At 32.5% G+C, this 20639-nt stretch overlaps 1 protein-coding gene across 3 annotated transcripts in view; it reads right to left on the bottom strand.

Annotated features, from left to right (window-relative positions):
- Window positions 1–20639, bottom strand: part of LOC108764509 (beta-1,4-N-acetylgalactosaminyltransferase bre-4) — a 185654-nt gene that overhangs the window by 127220 nt on the left and 37795 nt on the right. The window contains exons 1-2 of one of the 3 annotated variants that reach the window (XM_018512790.1): window positions 14008–14323; window positions 10336–10599 (exon numbers count right to left, since the gene is read on the bottom strand). The exons of 1 other annotated variant lie outside the window; for it this stretch is intronic. The gene's annotated coding sequence lies outside the window, so the exon portion shown is untranslated. Of the gene's footprint in view, window positions 1–10335; window positions 10600–14007; window positions 14324–20639 lie in introns of those variants that run through there. One more of the 3 variants, XM_018512792.1, reaches the window with a different exon arrangement.

Raw genomic sequence — 20639 nt, 5'->3', positions numbered from 1 at the left:
TTTTCAGAATTTTTTAATACCGTATTTTCTCATGTTGGTAAAAATAAGAAAATGCAGTACTAAAAAGTTGATAAAAAATTCTAAAAACCTCGAAAATCAGATGTAAAAGAGGTATTTTATATCCTACATATATTACACGCTCAATTCAATATATATAAAATATTTTTATATATTTCAGTAAATTTGTTTGTGTGTGTGTGTGTGTGTGTGTGTGTGTGTGTGTGTGTGTGTGTGTGTGTGTGTGTGTGTGTGTGTGTGTGTGTGTGTGTGTGTCGTGACTTCTCGATATTATCTGTCCCAGCAATCAAAATGTAAAAAAACGTTTATACGTTGCATACGTAAAAAAACCTTTAACTGCACCTTTCGAATTAATTGAACGGATTATTGCAAAATTATTGCGCGACATATAAAGAATAAATTTGTGTTTATTAAATATAGCCGGATGCGACAGTATATATAAAAAAGTATATTTGCATTTTGTAGCACGCAGCTGACTGACCGCGACGAACGCATTGCATTGACGATACGTATGTATGACGTTGCATCCAGTTTCCTTGATAAACCAGTGCTCGCACAACGCGAAATTAAACTCGAATCGATTCTCTAACTTGTCCACCTCGGCACGTGTCAGCTTCACTCACGTTGCGCAACCCATGTTCGTACCCGCCTTGCACAACACAGACGTGCATATATATCTCGTCCCGAGAATCTGAATTATCGAATCAACACGATACTACGTACACGTTACCAAGTAGAGTACAATACTCGCCACAAGCGTGCAGAGATATGATTGAATCAATTTAAATATTATACGTACATACATGGACGTTATTTCAAAAGTCTCGTCTCTTTAGAAGACACAAGAGATATTCAATAACAGTAATATAAAAATATTACACAACGCGGTATATAGCAATAAAAAATATTTTACTATTATTCTGTTGAGTTTTAACTATATCTTCTAAATAAATTAATGTGCATTAATAAATTAATGTTGCAATGACGTGCGATTGCAAAATTATTAAAGATGCTTAAATAAACGGCTATGAGGAAAACAGAAAAAACTAAGTTATTTATAGACGAGTTTTTTTTAAGACAAATATCGATTGTATTATATAAGATATAAGACATTGAGATTGTCCTGTTAAATTTCTAACAAAATGTAAAACATGAAACAAATTTTACTTATCTATCAAAGTCTTTAATTGTTTTTGCAAGTACAAAATAAATTCAAAAGATCCTTTTTTCGTTCATTACAATTCCTAATTAATCACAAAAAATTTCATTTTAACAGATTATGGTAATGATAAATCCGTAATTAAAAAGTTAAAAGTAAGCTTTTTATTAACAGTAGGAAAATTTTTCTATTTGGCAAAGCATTTATTTTTTTTTTTTTTTGAAAAAGTGATATGGCACTTTTTCAAACTTAGATAGAAATATTCGTATATATTAGCAGGAAAACGGGTCGTGTGGAGTATTTGCGTCAAAGTATTGATGCGTTTAACAAGTTTTGCAATGCTACACGCTTTGCGTCAATGACGAAATATGTGTACGGTACAAAGTATTCTACGTTTAAATAATTCAAACTTGAACGGCAAATGTTTGAACGCGAATATAGAACCGTCGCAAATGTGTTTTTTATTATTTTTGTATTTAACAAGTTTTGCAATTGCGCGCACCACGAATATTCGGTTTTTAACAGGTTTTAAACCCAAACGCGCGTGTTCTCTTCCGAGAATTGCTATACGTGCATTTTCGGCTACGATGCGTTCCTGTAAAAATTAAAGCAGTACCGGCCGCGGCGTGGAGGAATTCGCAATACAATGATTCGTGAAAATATCAAATGCCACGATGCCAGTTAGTCACGAAATATACGCACGATTAATGAACGATATCGATCGATATACATTTTAGAAACCGTTATACAACATTGCAAGGTTTCCTTGATCAAAACGCAATTAAACAATAAATTATTTAAAATAACAAAGATATTGTAATTCCCGTAGAAAATGTATAATAAAAGAGATGTCGAAATAAAACTAAGAGATTACAACAAACGTGTTTCAAAACATTTGAAATATATTTGTGTACATAAATATTTATATTTCTTTGTATTTTTATGTGAATATCTTTTATTTGAATAAAAGTCTAAAATAAACTTCCTATAATTAAAAAAAAAATCAATTATTTTTATAATATTGATGTCCTATTATTAAAGTAAAACATAAATAATAGTTACAAAAAAATCTGTGATAATTTTGCAATTAACTTCTTCAATAGCATAATAAAACTTTCCATTCGATATATTATTTATTATATATTATTTTTTATTTATTAATCAAAAAAATCCCTACAAAAACAGTTTTATATTTACATCGTCCATAAGGAAATATATAAAATATTAAATTTATAGCACGTCATAAATATTTTCAACAATAACTTATATAATCGTTCTTGGAAGTCATCCTTTATATTTTGTTATCGTACATTTGACAGCGCTTGTCAGAGCTATATAATTCAAATCTTCCTCACAAAAAACATACAGATCCAACTTTTTCTCTGCCATGTCCGCGCTAATCTTTTTGCACTACGTTTACTGTTAGAGAAATAGACTTGCTCTCTTTTCACGTAAAATGAAAAATAGGGCAAAAAATGAATTATATCTAAAAATGTTTTTAAAAACCACAACAAGCATGGAATTAGTAAACTGTGTTAATTTTTCTTTCGTGTATCTATTTATGTTGTTAGTGGAAACTATAAAATATTAATCTTGAAGATCGGAGGACAATTTTCAGGCATAATATTTCTCTATTATAATTTAAAAATTATTGCATTTAATCAATTTATTGTTTTTATTCTAATTTTTTGTACCATTCATTGCGTATTCCTTGAAAAATGTATTGTTAAAATTGACATCAGGATTGCTGCAGCATACTATATATCAAGTGTGGTTAATGTTTACTGTGCCACTTGACGAGTATACCATTTTTGGTATTTTTTTATATACGTTTCTTTCGAGTTATTGGTGTAACATTTATAGTCAGAAGTAGTACCTACGTCGTGCATATTTATACAGCATAAATTATAAGAAGGTATACTCATTCTTCTTGCTACGTTTCCTTAAAAGTATACGGGCCATATTAAGATATGTATGCTAAATGAACTCTCAATGAAGACTCATATCGCTGCATATTACCAATCATAAGTGACTCACTACCAATCTGTACGTGCCAAAAAATAAATCATTCTATAAATAAATCATCATGTGAGCCATAGCATCTGTATTACGTAATCAATAAATTTTCAAATTTTGACATTAATATAGAATTATTTTTGTCTGTGAGATACATGAAACTGTTTCTCTTTGATAACTCGATCATCTGGTTGCCTACCAACGATGTTATTAATTCAGCAGTTGTAAGATACATCGTCCCAAGACGAGAAACTGTGGTATATCAGAGAGACATCGAAAATTGTACGACACAAATTTTGAATTATAGATATTAGAAATTCTGATTTAGATGTCTAATGCAATGGATATTCTGAAACTAAAAATAAAAATTCTAACCAATAAAAAATTCTAAATCAACATAAATCTCCAAAAGAAATTATTTTTATACATATATAAAGTTTTTACAAATTATAATATATATAGTAATATATTTTAAAAATAATTTATAAAATATAATTCTTTTTCAAAAAGTTTACTAAGTAACTGAGAGTTTGCTAAGTAATTAAGACTAAGTACGAAAGCTCGAGATCTTAGAGGGAATTAATAATTTAATAGTCAAATTATATATATATATAAAGTACAATCAATAGTATTTTATCGATTCATCTTCAAAAGATTCTAAGACGATGTGTCCCTCGAGAACTCATATAAAATAGACGGCAATTATAAGACTGCGTAATAAATAGGCGAGTTGGTTATTTATTCCCGTCTACTCTCTAAGGGCACATAGAGCACGTAAATAAAGTGTACGTACGTGGAATGTAAAGTGTACGTGGTGGCTTATATCGTCGTGTCGGCTGGAAAGTTCAGGCATATTTTAACCACGGGACGTACTCCGACGACTGAAATACGCGCTTTATTTTCAATATGATTCTCCCTTTTCACTTAATCAACACGCTGGAAAGACAAGGGAAACGCTCATTCATTGCAAAGACCGGATAATGAATAAGGATGAAGAAAAGAGAGTCTAATTTAATATTTATTTCATAACAGTAAAGCGAGGTGTTTATTATGCAGACTATTAAAATTAGAATTTCTCTGAATTGCAGACGCGATGGTATTGTAGACGATTTAAATTAATTTTTCTTTAATAGAATAAACAGAGATTAAATGTGACCAAAATTGATCGTAAATTTTTTATTTGTGTGTGACTCATTATTTTCATTATCAGTTATTATATGCGCAATTAAATCATATCGAAACCACCACACGTCAAAGATATATTAATGTATTTCCTGCGTTGACCAATTTATGTCGTGCGATATGCATGCCATTGACGTGGAAGCGTACGTAAACAATGCGGTCGTATAAGTGCGAAGCAGTAGAGCAGGTGCCGCAACCACAAATGCCAAACGTCGTCTTCATCGTCGTCGTCAATTTAAAGCGACCGTCGACGGGTCGTAATTGGCCCGATAACAATCCGCGATCCGTGAGGCCGGCGGATGCGATTAAACGCGCGCCTGCCATCGTAAGCGAGCCGTGATAAAGCGGACCCGTATGCGGAATAACGATCGTGATCGTGCCATTCCGAAACCCAAACTCGTGCCATTCTGCGGCTCTCTCGGTACTGAGACAATGTATTTGAAGCTGTGTGACTGAGAATAAAATCAAATTTGGTTGCAAAAGGAAAATATAAAAAGAAAAAAAGATAGCAATAGATTTTTCCAATTTAGACCTTTCCAATTTTCTCCAAGAATTTTAAAGAAACGTACACTAATAAATTAATAATATGCAAGAATATTATATGCTATGTATAAATGTACAAAACTGCGATTAATGTTAAAAGTTAATCATGATAAAATAATATAAGATAAAGCTACCTAATTAGTAATGGAATAGCATTAAGAATAAATTAAAATTCAAAGATGAGTACGCAAGATTGTTCAATTCATCGTTATACAGAATTTTTAACACAACTATTTTTTTAACAAGGCTTCAATTTACAGTTGAATATCAAAATTTCCTCTTTTCAAATTTCACAATACATATAATCAGATTTTATTAAAGAAAGATTGAATTCAAACTTGAATTTTACAGATATTGAAAGAAAGATCTTCCGATTCTTTATAATAGTTCCCTCGATTAATCTTTCAATAAAATGTCCATATAATAATATTGTACCATTAAAAAGATTCCAATAAGTTGGAAGAAAGCCAATAAATCGAAAGATTGTTTCAATATTATCTCCAATCGTTGACGTTACTCTATAATCTGTTACGTAGAAAGCCACATTGAAACGACAACATATGTAAAGAGCGTAATCTATTTATCCGGGCGAGCTAATAAAACGACACAATGCGCAATTTGGTCATCGTCGATGAATGGACGTAAACCCCACAAGATATTTTCCACGACATATGTTGTTCATGATATAATGGGGAACCAGAGCGTGGCTGAATAGTAACGACGATCGTTCTTCGTGACTCGGATTGTGCGAGCGGTATGAAAGGCGTAAATCGCTATCGTTTGAGCGCGTGACTTTTATACACGTAACACACAATGATAGCAAGAAATATCATCCATCGCAACCATGCAATTCACTTGATATTTCCTCATTTTCTTTTTGTATCGTCAATATTCGTTGCAAAATAATTGCTTTTCATGGAAACCTACCTTTCTAGCTGAAGAATGATTAATGAGAATAAATATCTCTTTCTTCTCTCTCTTCTTTTTTGTTACGCAATCGTTCTTTACACGGTTAATCTAATAAAAACTTTCCGTCGTTTTTGTAGAACTGCGTCTCAGGTTACTCTTTCAATATTATGACGGAAGCTACATTATCGTGGAAAAATTAAAACGCAACGCAGAATTGTGAACAATATATTTACAATGGCAGTCGAAAGTATGTTAAATGTTACTTCAAGAAATGTCGCCGAGAGCGACCTTTGTAGTCTGCAGTGAGGTACTCGAAGTCAACGATTTCGTGAAAAATTCCACGCTAATTTAATTTGACTGCCATCCTCGACAATTTAATCAAAAATTCTTTAATATCGCAAAACAATCACTTTGCGTGATGCTTCCGGTGCGTCGAGTTGAAATGAAATTTGCACGACATTCGGTGAACCATAAACAAAGAAACGACCGAAATCCAGCGCATTGCACACGATCCAACGAGCTTACCGACCGAAACACGCTCATATATTTCGGACGATAACGCACGCGATGGGATAGCTCGCGGACCTCGAAAAGCATCGGAGAGCGCACGCTCGGTAATATCCCCGGGGAAACAACGCGCAGTGTGATAAAAAATAATTTACAGGCAAAGTGATGACTTTGCGCGCCGTGCGTTCAATTATCGCGCGGCATGTATACAGTGCGACAGTTCCATGCTGACGTTAGTTAGGGGCGACACGATTTATGACGAGCACGATGAGTGGCCTGTGTTGTGGTCCATTTACACACAACGATTACAAGCACCGACATATAATAGGTATATCATTATTATTTTGACTCATTAGAGGAGAAAGAGGTCAGTGTTCATAATTATTTTGCTGTTTCAAGTACAAACACTTTATCTCACCCAGAAGCCTATATTTCACACCAACAGATTGTCTCGCTTTCTCAATTTACGAGTGGAATAAATAAAAACTAAAAATCAAAATAATTTTAAAGCAATCGAACAATTCAATTAAACAATTTTTAAAAGTAAATAGCAATGCGAAAAATTCCATATTAAAAACATTACGATGTTTTTTTATTAATTTACAAGTAAAAGGATACGAAAAATAACAGATACCTATTTCAAAGCAAAATTCTAACAATATTTACTTCAAAGAGAAATTTGTAAAGTTCATGAAAGCGACATAGATTAAATTAAAAACTAAATAAATACTAACAATAAGTAATTTCTTTTACTCAGTTTATCTTACCTCTTTCATATCTATATTTGCTTTATAAGAAAAAACTCTTATCAATAAGAGGAAGCAAGATAATACTCTCTATAGATACTCATTGCAAGAAGTAGTTCAAGTATTTACTGTGTAAATCAGATAGATATGAAGAGTATCGAGATAAACACGATAAACGTCATGCTACCAACATGATAGGTCAATGGTAGCACTACACGATCTGTCAACTTTTATTCTAATAACCAACTTTTTGTCCTTGACAATAATGTTATCTGTTAATTAGACAAGCGTAGTGCATCGAGTAAATCACACACACGTCGCGCTTGTAATGAGAATAAATCCAATTGTATGCCATCTCATTTATGCATGGTAGATATTCTTAATATTTTACCCGGTGGCAATTAATTTTATTCAATTTTTCCCCGATCGATATTCATACGGGAAATAATTAGATATGGGAAACCTCTAGAGACAAACGCGAGGTGAGAGTAATAAATCGACGAGTCAAGCGAGATGTTACGTGAAAATTGTTGCAATTTACGTGAATTTTTTATCAGGGTGTTTATTGAAATTTTGTACAAAAAATTCAAAAATAAATTTCCCGGATTTTTCAAGTATTTTTGTACAAAATTCCAGGTAAAATTATAAAATTTTTTTATGTAACTTGGAAATAAAGGAATGAAATTGAAGTGTAAGCAACGCAAATAAAATACATATTAAAAATTAGTAAAAGTAAAGAATTCCACAATAGATACAGAGTTTGATGATACATAATTATATATCTCATAATTATATTATATATCATATTCTATAATGGAGACGCAAAATCTGTAGAATAGTATAAACAAAGTGCACTAAAATATCAGTGAGCTATTTTGTTCTGTTGACAAGGTAAAAGTGATAAAAAAAAAATTAATATTATTAGTTGAAAGATCACATTTAAAATAAATATTTTAGATAAACAAATTTTGGGATCCTATGCATTCTGTATCTGACTTGGGACTTGGGAAACATTTTTTTTCAAAAATATATCATTCTCGAGACGTTTTGTATCTAAGTTACAATGGTCGAACGTGTTCCAGTTCAAGTCGAATACAGAATCCATAAGATTCCAAGATTTTACCATTTAGAATTCTTATTTCAAACATGATCTTTTGGTAATGTTAGTTTTCTTGCGATGTAGTACATTTCCTTGTGAGTCTTCTATTGTTTACCTCGATTTTTTTAATAAAAAATAAAATTTAATAAAAAAAATGAAGTACACCAAAATATACGTGAATATATGGGGATATGTGTGTGATATTTACTGCTAACTGATTGCATTTGATCAACATTTTGCATTATAAAAAAAAAATCAAAGAAATGTTTTCAGAAAAAGATAGAATTTAAAAATAAAATTCCAAAAATGTCCGTGAATTCTGATAAAATTCCATGAAAATATCTGATTTTCAATAGTGAATAGAAATCTCTAAGTTTTCTAGGTAGTAAACATCCATTGTACGCAATAAGACGATTTGAAACGGAAGCACGGTTATCATAAGCCGCTATTCATAATCTGTTATTTCAAGACCGTCTTAAATAATGTCTTAAGATGCTAACGGCATCTAATTGGTTCGTGACATCTTAAGACTGTACTTAAATATAAAAAGACAGTCTTAAATATGCGAATCAATGATGAATACCAGCCGTAGATACTTGATAGACTCATCGATGCGATAAGTACAATAATCAATCGCTATAATATTTCTGACTGAGAGATATCTAAATCGTTGATAACGATGCGACACGATATATGGGATATATTAAACGTGATATTATTCCGAGAATATCCGCCCTCTCTAGCGAACAAATACGGAGTAAACTCGTGCAAATTCCACATAGATCTCTCTCTCTCTCTCTCTCTCTCTCTCTCTCTCTCGCTCGCCTCTCTCTTTTTCTCTAGCTCTCCCGCCGTGATCGTATATGAAAGCCATATGAAATGAACCGTAATATAAAGGTGTATAATTCGCGCGTCATGTCGCCGCGGCTTCGCAATTGCAGGCCGACGGGCTTTCAGATATATCAAGTGGATTTCGCGTCCTCCTCTCACAATCCCACGAAATTGCTAATGCGGCACCGTGTAGTGACGCGGACATCTGGCACGTTAAGTAACACGCGGCTACCGCAACGAGCACATATTCCTCTGCAAACGAATCTCGAGAGAGTACCCTATTTTTGGTATGCGTTAACGGATACACGATGAGACACACACGGTCGGGAGTCATTTTTGATTGATGAATATGAGAGATTAAACTAAGAGAAGTATGTGATTCAATATGTTGAAAGCTTTTGAATTAAAAAGTACGTAAAAATTAAGGAATTTTTTTCAATGAGATTTTGAGAGAGTAAATATATACACTTTAATAGTAAATATGTATGAACGTATTAATAATCATAAAATATAATGTTAAGAAAATTATAAAAAAAAATAAGATGATATTTAAAATAAGTTTAATTATTTTTTTTAATAATAATTGCTTCGAGTAATTTGTTCTCAGAATCAAAGAATTTTACGAATATATATGATTAGTGCAATTAACTTAAGTTAGAAAAACAGTATTTAAATCAACGTTAATTAATTGATGACCCATTGAAGTAATAGGTACTCGCTAATTATAGTTTCCAGTTTCTCGTTCGCCTCCTAGGGATTTTCCAACCATCGATGGAATATTAATACTGTCTATTTAAGCCAGTTTTGTGTCGATCGTATATTAACTAATCCTAGATTATCAATTTGCTCTCCTTTTCTGCATTGCAGCTTCGTGCGCAACACGGCAAAACCAGATTCAATTAGGATTAACGGCGGTTACTGCTAAAGCAGCAGATAGTTTGTACAGAACATTGTTACATAGAGAAATATTATACAAGATACATATGCATATATGTATATATATACTATTTAAATACAGGAGAAATTATATATGTATATATGAAATAAAATTTAATTTTGTAGTAACCGATTCAAAATCAGATATTAAATTAAATGTTGCAATAAAATATTTCGAAACTATTCGTGCAAAAGGTAAATTTTGATTCCCAATATTTTTAATTAAAAAAATGCGCATATTCGACAATTTTACCGAAAGGGTTAAAGGTCGAACGCTACGAACGTGCTGACTGCTATGTAATCATTACAAATCTGCGGGCTGCATTCCAAAGCGGCAGTTCTCCTTCAATCCTCCTCGTTCTTGCACGAGGCCTTACGTAATCCCCTACCTTTCTCTCTTTCTCGCCTGTCTATCTCCTTCTCTCTTTAGCGACGCCCAAGCTTGTGAGTCTTCGGAGTTCGCCCACGTGTCAGATAGCTCATCTCTTTCTTCTCTATTCCGATTTCTATCTCACTCGGTTTCCTGGTTCTCTTTCTCCTGCGCAGTTTGGCGTAAGCGGCAGCCTTGGCCTTCGAGGCTTCAAACGAGATCCATCGAAGCCGCCCTCCTTTAGGTTTACTCGTTCTCTCTTCTTTTCCTTTCTCTATTGATCCTAGAATACCACACATACATCTTGCCATCATATAAGAGAGCTTTCATACAATGGGGTCTCGTGCATCCCCCACGTTGTTTTAGTGCATCTAATAAAATGACTCTAATAAAATAACACTTCCTTTACTATTTATTTTTATTACTCTATTTTCATAATTGGTCTTTCATTTCTATCCTTACACCGAGGAAAAAACGTTGTTAAATAGACTAAATTAGTTTTGTTCGTCTTTATTTCTTTCGCACGAGAATGTATGTATTTAAGTCAAATATAATATATGAACGGTATATTTTACTCAAATATATACTTTTTTTAACAAAAAAGATGAACTAAGTTAATTTAAATTTCAATAAATAATAACGGTTCCAATAATTAAATAAATTAAACAGTATAACATAGGACTAAGAACCAACTCAGGATAATGTGTGTAAATCCGATAAGAGTCGAAACGTCTGTACGTTTTTAGATTGCTTACAATAATATTGTTACTTACATATTATCCTAAGTTGGTTCTTAACCCTATATTATATTGTTTAAGCTAATTTAGTTAATAATTTTTTTCTCAATGTAAAGTATAATATACTTGACTCAAATCATAATATACTCCTACGAAAGAAATAAAGACAAGCTAAACCAATTTATAATATTTTAATAAGTCAAGTTAACAATTTTTTTTCTCTCAGTGTATCGTAATAATTATTATTCGATTGAATACATCAAATGCCACCTTAAATACAGATAGTAAAAATAAAATTGGCAAAAACCACCATCGTCGTGCTATTAAAATTACGTGCGTATTAAACTTTAATAGCACGATGATGGCGGCTTCTGCCAATTTTATTTTTGCTGTCTGTATCTAAGGCGACATTTAACGTAATCAGTCCAATAATTATTGTTAACGAAGTATGACGTGTAAAAGAGCTCGCAGAGCTCTATTTTAATAACGAATGTAAAACGTTGTTTGAATTTGGCTAAATTATGGAGATGGGGAGCATGGCACATAAAGACTGAGATATTTATGCGATCCTTTTACAGAATTGTTAGTTTTATAATTTACAAGTTGCAATAGACAGATTGTTAAGAGATATTAATGTAAGAGTTTAATTATTTAGAAAGAGATTTTTGAATTGTATTTATCGACTGATTTGTAACGGTCTCTAAGTTTTACACATCAATTGTGAACCAAGGATTGCCAATAGAAGTGGATTGATGGCAAGACAAAATTGTAATGATATCGAGAGGAGTTATAATAATATCATAAGAGCAATATGTGTCGCACGATGTTGGTACATCTTCTACGTTTTTGAAATATGGACGATCACTTTCTGCAGTAAATTTTACTGTCAGGAGACACAAGTATTTATATATTATTTAATTTTCCGTTATAGACAGCTGAAGATGACCTCATGGGAGGTTGAAACATCTTGTGAGAATTTGTATACGATGATGATATTTTATACTTTGTAATGATATTTAGAGCACATGTTTGTAATTTATTATCTTAGATTAACAGCGTTATAGCTTTAAATTCGCGTTTTAGTGTGGCCACGCGTTGTAATATAAGAGTGATGGATAATGTATATTTCGAAATGATTTGGCTTTAATACATATTATATTATATATATATATATCGTTGGCTCGTAGCTTTTGTTATTTTGTAATTATTGTTAATGTGCTCAAACTTATGTACATAAATGTAAAATTCAAAATTTATATTCGTAATTAATATGAAAATATACAAACTTTGACTTTTATTATACGTATAATTACACCAATTCGAGTAAAACGTGAAAGAAACTGGTTTTTAAGCTCTCGTTCAACACTATTTCAAAAACTCGTTCGAACTCGATCGATGTTCTGCGAGTCTCAAGAACGTGTGAGGTCATAGAATTTAGAACAGTGACCTAAGAACTCCAAAGTATCTGTGACCAAAATGAACAAAACCCAAGGGTGGCGCCAATGCAGTAACTGACCTTCTCAACACAACCGGTTTGGCATTCACAGATTCCTCTGCGCCCCTCCGTCGTATCGTAACCGGAACCTCTTGTCTTACTTGATATTTGTTAAATGTAAAGCAGCGGCAACAATTCAGTGTCCCTTCTTACGAACGACACGATCCGTTCGCAGGTTATTCGTGTCTCTTAGAGCCGATTGTTCCACCTTTTGGTAAATTTTACCTGTTAGGTAAATTTGGTAATCCGCGCTTGTAGTTGGGTAATCTTGTTATTTACAACAGGTAAAATTTACCAAAAGATGGAACAACCTTAAGAAATTAATAAATGTCTGGCCGTTTGTGTTTGTAAGCGGAGAACACGAGAAACTACTGTTGTCGTGTTTAACAATCGCGAATCGTCGGTGTAAGACCGTTGCTGTGTAATTATTCGCGAATTCGATCACTTGCATTAGTCCTGAAACACAATAGATGTAGAGTCGGTATTAGGCCGGAATCAGATTACGCATTGAAAAATGAGATTGAAGATTGAAAGATTGAAGTTTAACCAATCAGAACAAAAGAAGCCAAAATTTCTTTGTCTTCATTGATGAAATGTCAATCTTTAATTTTCAATCTCAATCTTCAATGCATAGTCTGATTCCGGCCTTAGACTACGCACTGAAAACTGAGATTAAAGATTGAAAAATTGAAATTTGGCCAATTAAAATAAAAGGAGCTAAAATTTCTTTTTTCTCATTGGTCTAATTTCAATCTTCAATCTTCAGGTTCAATTTTCTCAATGCATAGTCTGATTCTGGCCCAGTAAGCCTTAAGACTTAAGAAATTGATCTATCACAGTCGAATGCGAGACGAATAATCGACTATGATTGTTAATTTCTCAAGATTTAAGGCTTATTATACCTGTTGTGTTTTGGGACTTACACTGGATTAGTAAAAGCTACAATACTTGAAATTAATAGAGTCAAATATTAAAGCTTACAAATATTTTAAACAATATCCAAAAACGATATTGTCACGTTAGTTAACAGAATACACATTTATTATTTCAAAATTGATTCTATTATGCCACTGCATTTAGATACTTTATATAAATCAGTCTTTAATGTTCTCTCTCACTCATCTAATGTAATACAATATGTGATCGAATTCATCGTATCATTCAAAGATTCTGTTGTAAATGAATTCGTATTAAAATGAGATTATACATGTATATGTGAAATGAGGGGCGGAGGTGGTAGAAACGTATATTCATAATAACGGAAAGAATTTTTGTTTTTTTTATAAAGACCTGAGAGTAACGTATTCAGTTTAAACATCTTGTAATCTACTGCGTCCCAAATTCATATATAGTATAACGAGATTATGCGGAATGAAGATGATAGAGATAGAGATATATACATAATATTCCGTAATATATCACAGCTCCAAATAAGAGAATCAGTAAACATCTAGCTTACCCTTCTCTCCTAGCCGGCAATCAATGTCAAGGTGGTGTTTCTCGCTACTCGGGGCAGCCACTTCACTCTTTTTTTCTCCTTCCAGCGTCACATTCGCGAACGTCAATTTGCAAATCGCGTCACGTACGCGCGACGCGGGAGTATCCGAGATCTGTCTTGGCTACCAAGTGGGACGTGAGTCGCTTGGCGAGAAAAAACCGGGGAAAATCCGAGCTGCGAGGCGCGACAAAACTCGGGGAAACGCGTGAGAATCACCGAGGAAGAGAGAACACCCGGCGGAGTGTGTGAACCGCGCGAAACACTCCTCTCCACACGAAACAACAGAACAGACTGACGCGTTCGAGCCAGCGCGGCTCGTCTAGCTGGTCCGTCTAGGAGCCGACGAAGGAACGCGATCGTGATTGGTCGCCGGAGCGCCGGCCGCGAGTCGCCGCGCGCCGATTGGTTCGCACGCGGCCGCGAACTTCGATATACATATAAATCGAACCGTTGTGACCGCGAACGTGGAGATGACAACAAGATTGCGCGCCGCGAGACGTCGGACTGATTTACGAAGAGCTTATTTATGCAGGTCGAGTCAATTCAGCGCGCTCCGGATTACCCGTACGTAAAAATGGCGGTTTTTACGGCTACGATCGACGATTTAGGATACGATTACCTGGAAAGCGCAAATGGGGGTCGCAGTAATTCCCAGAGTACATTAAGAGTCTAACCGAGATTCATAAAACATAGTTTTGCGAAATTCTATTTTGATTAGCGATCAATTTACATCGATTGCTTTTCTGTGCTGAATAATAGGCATGGAATTGAAGAAGGAGGAGGATACCTATACAAGGGTCAAAAAGATACTTATTTTTACAAATTTTTTCGCGAAAACTATTAACTTTATTCAAACAAAGTTGATCAATATTTTACATGTAGATTAGTTATATAAAATTTTTAATTAAAAATATTAACAAATAGCACTGGAATAACTGTTAATTAACAAGCTTGTCCGTATAAATAATGGTTTACGCTAAACACATAGCTTTCATATACAGAGTTTATCTGAAACAAAAAACCTAACAAATTCTTGAAAAAATATAGAGGAGAAGAGAGGTGGTATTATGGCACCCCAGTTATATTTTACACAATAACTTTGTTAATAATCAATATTTAAGTTTAAATCTTGATAATTGCATTCGTTGAAATGTTGTTGAATCGATTCTGGACTCGAAGTCACGAAATATTTATTACTTAGGATACCATTAATAAAAATGTGGCGACATTGCATAATGACTTTAAAACAAAAATGGGTGGTAATGTGGCCTTCCATAAAAATACTCTTAAAATATTAATTTTGTTTAGAAAACAGTATTTGGTTACAAAATTAACAAAACAGTAAAACATTTTAAAATATATGTAAATGAATGTATTTATATACATTCACATAACTTCTGCATATAAGCTGCTCATATAAGTACTAAAAAAGCACACGTAATATAAACTATGGATTAATAGTAGAGCTACAATCGATTATCAAATATTTATTTTGATATGGAAACCTTAAAAAAAAGGTCGTGAGTAATCAATACCCATAGAGAGCAACATTAGTAAAATGCCATGCTATTGTTTAAATTTGCATAACTTAAAATACAGATAAATAAAATGTTAAATAGCAAATAACATACTTAAAAATACATATATTCATGTGATAATACGTTTACGAAAAATGAGGTGTAATTAAATGTTAAAATGTACTTCAAAAACGTTTTAAAATACTTGAAAGTAAAAATGCGTTATATAATAATTGCTGGCTATTGAGTATTGGTATATTAGCGTCATGGTGTAATGACGAGCTACTGGACAAATAGTTCCATAAGTAATCATTAGGATTCGTTATATAATAGCGGAAATATTAAGGGAGGCCACAATATACAACACTGGCCATAACACCTTCTCCTCTATTAATAAATTTAATTTTTGTCGTAACCAATTATAAACGTTCTCAATTTTGACAAAATAGTGAATTTAAATCCACACCATATTCATATTAACATCAACACGGTGAGAATTATATAGGCCGGTATTCATAGTCCTTAAGTTCTTAAGTTTCAAGCTCGTCTTAAGTGCTAATGTCTTAAGATGCTAATACGGCCCTCTGATTGGTTCGTGACATTTTAAGACTGTACTTAAAATGGTCTTGAATATAAGAATCGACAATGACTACCGCCCATAGACACTACAGGGTATTAAAGCCACACCCATATTTTTTAGAGTGAACAAAAAGTAGGAAACAAAATATATTCTGATCATGTCAATCAAAATTCTTATCGTAATTGATTTCTGATTATCTCGACTAGAATATTTAATAAATTTAACTGTACATATCTAATTTGTACCTTTTTGAATCTATTAATATTTCCAATTTATACAACCAAATTTTTTTCTATAATTGAAGATAAAAAAGAACACATGATGTCTTGTTAGAAAAGCTCATGTATTTGCTTCCGAAATTAAAGTCCAAATAAACTAATTTTTTTTTAGGAAGGACGTTTCGAAAAAAGATGTATGTCAGTAGGTACGTATAATGATACAAAATACGAAGAAGTATTTTCAATAATTCAGGAGCTTTCATTATTCTCCCGAAGGTATAAAGAGGTAGCGACAAAAAGGGTTCGTTGCACATTAAATTAGAGCGGGCGGCATTGTTGCACATCCGCGACTTTGAATGCGACGTGGCAGCCTTAGCAAATGCAAAACGCGACAGTGCACGAAATCCTCGGTCTGCTGCGTTTGACTACGTTTCCTGCGTGAAATTAAAATATGAAAGGATACGTATGAAAAATATACAACCTTCGTCGTCAAAGGCAAACCGATAAAAATCAATGTCGTCGAATGTTTATCGTTGCGATATTATGTGTCGAAATGTATTTCGTCATTTCTACGTCTTTACTACGTCAATAGTAGCACAATTATATCTCTCATAGTTCGCCAAGGAGCTCGCTTAAATATTTACTTTGTTAATGGAAAGTCCCTAACAAACCGTCCATCTCGCCGTCCATGCTATTCATTTCAGAGTTCACTAAAAGTTATGTATTTTTTTTTTATATATTTCCATTATCTTAATGTTTCTCAAAAATCATTAAGCATTAATTGTTACATCTTTTGTATGACAAGAGCATACAGGAGCGTATAGCACAAGATGTGTTTGAAAATTTTCAACAAATATGAATGTATATAGCAGAGTTATTCTAAATTGCTCCACTATGAGCTTTTGAATTTGCTTGGCGATATTGCGCGAACGTGTCTTTCCTCTCTTACATGGAAAACAATACGTACGTGCATATAAAATGACAGAACTCGGCAGATTAGGAAGAATGCATTACGCGCGCGCGCGCGCGCTTACTCGCGTTGTATTACGCGCTCACAAAAGCGCTTCTTTCGCTCAAATCCCCGGAAGCTCCTACCTCCCAAATCCTATTTTGCAGCAGCTTTCCTATTCGACTCGTCTCTCGCGGCGTTAAAAACTTTCGAGGCTACCGAGGCGGACAGTTTGTCGGTTTTGGCTTGAATCACTGTAGGAAAAGCAGGGAGCCCAGAGAATCAAGTCGGACCTAATAAAAAAAGCATGGATGCGTCCGAATGTATAGCACAAAATCTCGCAAATTGCTCTCGGTAGACCTATTGTGCATCTTTTCGCTCGTTGAAAGTCCCTAACGAACCATCCGTACTATTGTTCATTTCAGAGTTTACTAAAAGTCGTACTTACTTATCAAATGTCTATTGTCTTAGTATTCTTTAAAAACTTTTGAACACTGTCACAACATATTTAAAATCTTTCAATATTAGGTATTATATGTATAATATATTTTAGCAATTGTGTGTGTGTGTGTGTGTGTGAGAGAGAGGATTGGAATAAAGGCACGATTCTATTTAGGCCCTTTTTCCGGAAATTAGCTTTTTTATATAATATTGATCATAATAAAGAAGTATTGTAACATATAACTTCTTAAAAACATTACATAAATTCATTTGATACTGTATTCATTCGTGTATAATAAAAAAGTAGCAAGTTATTTTTATTTTTATTAAAATCAAAATTTTGTAATTAGTATAGGCCTTTATTCCGCCCATCTCCTCAACTATGTACATATTAAATTTTATAAAGTTAAAACCAATTTAGAATTAAATAAAGAGAAATTTTTCATCTGACATTGCTAGAAATTTATTTAGCGAGAGATTTGGTACTTCTAGGTAACTATAATTTGAAAGCTATTGATATTCTAATATGTCAAGAGCTCCAGTAGGTTCAAACTTCAACTCTGGCTGAGATAAGCTCTATAAAGCTAGCAGGACTAAATCAGCAGAATCAAATCGGACCTATCGAAATTTTTAGTACTCATTTTGTACTAAATTGTACCATTACACAGTAAAAAAATCGTGCGTCCATATGTAGAATTTTTCTTGTGTTACCACATTTTGATTATTACTTCAATGTAAAATAAACATACAACTGATATGTTATTATTTTTGTAACATTTTGATGTGTTAGATTCATGTCACCTTCCTAACTTAACAATTGCGCATGTCAATTAAAAATGGAATGTTATTTTGAGTGTTTTTAATACAATTGTTTCAATTAATTTATATATCTCAAAGTCAATTTAATATCTAAGAATTTTTTCATTCACATTATACAAACAAAAATGTTTTATTAACATTTTTTTACGAATTACTGCAACTACTCTTCTATGTACTTTATTTATTTTATATGTTAGTTTTAAATCACCCTTAAAGTCAAAATAACAAATATAAATGTAAAGTATTGTGTCAATTATTTAACATTATTAGTTCATTAATAAATAACACAAGACAAATGAGTTACTTTAACTTAAAATTAAAGAGTGGATCTCCTGGGACATGTAAAAAATGTTAAAATTAACATTTTCTTTTTTACTGTATAATAATAATTTTGTACCACGTGCCATTTCGAAAAAAATCGTGGCGCTGCTGGCTTATTATTAAGCCAGTAGGACCAATTCAAAATAAAAGATAAAAAGAAAAATAATATCAGAAATCAATACGATTGAATTTCTACTATTTTGTACTGCCAAAAACAATTTTATATTATGTCATTTTTAAGAAAACAATAACATTGATAATACAGTGTCGCTGCGCTTTGGCTTAGCGCCGAGACACTACCAGTGTCTCCAAATTTAAGCTGGCAGGACCATAAAAAAAATGAAGGAAAAAATTAACACAACTAAATTTGTATTAATTTGTATCATTGAAAGTAAGTTAATATTTTACACGTTTTTTCTTCTTAAAATGACTTTATTAGTATATACTTACAATCTGTTCTACTTCAAACCGTGTATCTTTGAAATATCATTTTATTTTTTTAATTTGCTAACATATTCTACACATAACCTATTCTACATATAATAATAAGACACGTGTTTCGTGAGAAAAATGTGAGATTTTTTTGTAAAATATTAACGCTTGTAAGTTGCGTAAATTTATAAAAAACGTCACTCATGGAACATTCAAATTATTATATTATATCGTCGAAATAATTAGTCGTATAAAAAAATGTAAGATTTTCCGAGATTAAAAGTCTGTTTCGTTTAACTATGCAGACCATTCGAGTTTTATTTTGAAATTTTCAGTTACTTATAATTGAAATGGAAATATGATACTTTTTCCAAATTTTTTAAATTGATGAGTTAATGATGAAAAATGTTCATAAAAATTGTAAATAAATGGAAAATGATTTATTTATATAAAAATAATAAATTAAAAATAATCCAACCATAGATCAATTTAAGATCTTTAGAATCGGACTTTTAATCTCGGAAAATCTTACATTTTTTTTGTACGACTAATTATTTCGACGATATAATAATTTGAATGTTCCATGAGCGACGTTTTTTATAAATTTATGCAACTTACAAGCGTCAATAACTTTACAAAAAATCTCACATTTTTCTCACGAAACACGTGTCTTATTATAATCTGTAGAATATGTTAGCAAATAAAAAAAAATAAAATGTTTCAAAGGTGCACGTAGAATAGATTGTAAGTATGGTAAGTGGGATGAATATGCCACACTAAAGCGAAATTAGATTTTTGAGTAATTATTTGTTTAATTTAAAGTAATTTTACATACTGATCTTCTTCTTCCATCCTTTATCTATCATTTGTGTATAATTAGAATCGAATATATTCATTTTTTGTTATTAAAAATAAATAAATACGAAAGTGCTGAAAATTGAGTAATATGCCACCATGCGGGTAATACGCCACATACAAAAAAATACAATGTATTCAATGTATAATGTATTTAATATACAGGGTGGACCATCTGAAGTGATCCAGTCAAATATCTCGAAAACTAGTAGGGATAGAGAAAAATGTTTCGTATGAAAAGTTTAGGGTTACACGGGGGAAGTATGGTACTGACCTTGAAAAATCCTTGGAAGGTCATTTTGAAGGTCATTCAGGGGTCACGATGGTTTTTTTAAATGGAACCCCTAGTTTTTCACCATGGGATGAGAAAGCTGGTTTCAAGCCCTTTACGAAACACTGGTTGTGGTCCACAATCCGCCCACTGGGGTCCGAGTTATGGACCATCAAAGTCATTGATGAAC

Source organism: Trachymyrmex cornetzi, unplaced genomic scaffold (genome assembly GCF_001594075.2).
Source record: "Trachymyrmex cornetzi isolate Tcor2-1 unplaced genomic scaffold, Tcor1.1 scaffold43, whole genome shotgun sequence".
Classification (NCBI taxonomy): Eukaryota; Metazoa; Arthropoda; class Insecta; order Hymenoptera; family Formicidae; genus Trachymyrmex; species Trachymyrmex cornetzi.
The sequence above is the reverse complement of the archived record's forward strand: the minus strand, read 5'-3'. Positions and strand labels throughout refer to the sequence as shown.